A 1,758-nucleotide genomic window follows, 5' to 3' on the forward strand; every position below is an offset into this window, starting at 1 on the left:
TGGGGCAGAAGGAGGGGGAGCAGTAAGGCTTGAAAGCTGTCAGCAGTCAAACAACAAAAAATGGAGTCAGATTTACACTGCCCCAGTCTCCTTCACATCACGTCTCCCCATCTGGGCTCTGGTAATCTAAGCCCTGATGTCACTCCTCCTTTTTACTTCCGATCCCCCCTCCCATGGAAACACTGAGGATATTTTTTTTCTTGTCTGTAGGTTAAAATGTCAAGGAGGGAAATCTGTCTTACGTGCTCAGTCATGACCCAGTCCTTGGACCCAATGTCTATGGAACTGCGACCTGCCAATCTGATCCCCAGCTCCGCTGGTCTCTACCTTCCTGTCAGACACCCGCTTCCTCCCTTTCTTCCTCCCCTCCCTCCCATCAGACGACCCTCAAGGACACGTACACACATAACGTTTTCAAAACTTGTTGATTTTATTGTCACTATCAGTGAACCTTTCAGTGTAAGATTTACTGTCTACGGGCTCGCTGTTTCTTCGGAGCCTCCCTTGGAGATGGTTGCAGCTCTCTATACTTTGCTACGTTTACGGTATGACGTGCAGAGGCAGCATTGTCCATGCTCTCTGGTTCCTGGACTGTTTTATTCGGATTCTTCTTTTTCTGCATCCTGCTGTAACGGAGTGATGTTTTGGGACCGTTTGTTTTCCTTGGTTGCTTTGAACAGTGTCGAATGGCTAATTTTATCCTGTCGACTATCTTCTTCAGCTGGTAGGGAAGAGAACAAACCCAGAAAGGTATTAGTTTGGAAGCAGTGGATGGCAGATGCATGGGAAGGGTGAATTTACGCAAGGAGTGTGGACCGAGGAGGTGTTTTGTGGCAGACAAGGACAGGTAGGAGTCTTGGAGGTAGGGTAGATGGGGAAGTAGAGGAGAATCATGGGTATTATAGGCTGACCTTGTCTGTGTCTATGGTGTTGTGTTGACAGGGGACCTTCTGATTCACCTTGTTTCCGCTGCTTGTGGCTGGTTCTGAATCGGTGCTCAGCTCCTGCAGTTTCTCTTTCATCTCTGCCATGTCTAAGCCGGCAATGGTCTGACCAACAGGGCTCCTGACCTCCCTATATATACTCTCCCAGGCAATGAAAAACCACACCCATCAGCTTTGTTTAATCATCAAAAAACTCCTCCCAGCCAATGGTAATCCTGGAGAGGCTTAGACATCACAATGTAAGGGAGGTCCAAGTTCTCTGGTTAAAGAAAAGGGGTATTTTCTCAACTCCCCCTAAAAAGCCTTCCCAAAGTAACCTTTTACCTCTCTTCGTCTCCCTTTTTCATTGTTGTGAATCACATGGCAGAGAGACGATGTTTCCTCCAAGCCCCTCCCCGGGCTCACCCTATTCAGTGATTCATTCTGTTCTCTTCCACTCCCCACCACTACCTAGTTTTTGTATGTCTTACCTAAAATTCCTCCGAGTGAATGAGGTTATATATACGTCTCGATAGAGATGTTTTATCATCCTATTTACTCCCAACAATGATCTTAAGGCCTTTCACTACTTGGTAACCATCAGGCAACTTTCCCAAGTGTGTGTGTGCATGTGTGTGTTTATGTGTGTATGTGGTTACTGGCTATACTTTGGGGGGCCTATATATCCTGTTCATATTTATAAGTTTCTTCCAGGAAGCCTCAGATTAGTAGCATCAGTGTTACAGGTCTCCCCCATGGCTATGGTTGAATTAACCCTTTGGCTGTACCACAGGGGTGTCATACAAATGAAGATTAGGAACTTTCTGGTGACAGA

At 46.5% G+C, this 1,758-nt stretch overlaps 1 long non-coding RNA gene across 1 annotated transcript; it reads right to left on the reverse strand.

Moving 5' to 3' along the window:
• Positions 1-647: 647 nt before the first annotated feature.
• LOC111735139 lies at positions 648-1,032 on the reverse strand. Its single transcript, XR_002778697.1, has 2 exons — positions 912-1,032; positions 648-721 (listed from the first exon to the last, which is right to left on the reverse strand). It is a non-coding gene; the product is annotated as an uncharacterized LOC111735139 (long non-coding RNA).
• Positions 1,033-1,758: the final 726 nt, after the last annotated feature.

The sequence above is a fragment of the Pteropus vampyrus genome, unplaced genomic scaffold (genome assembly GCF_000151845.1).
Source record: "Pteropus vampyrus isolate Shadow unplaced genomic scaffold, Pvam_2.0 Scaffold16511, whole genome shotgun sequence".
Taxonomy (NCBI): Eukaryota; Metazoa; Chordata; class Mammalia; order Chiroptera; family Pteropodidae; genus Pteropus; species Pteropus vampyrus.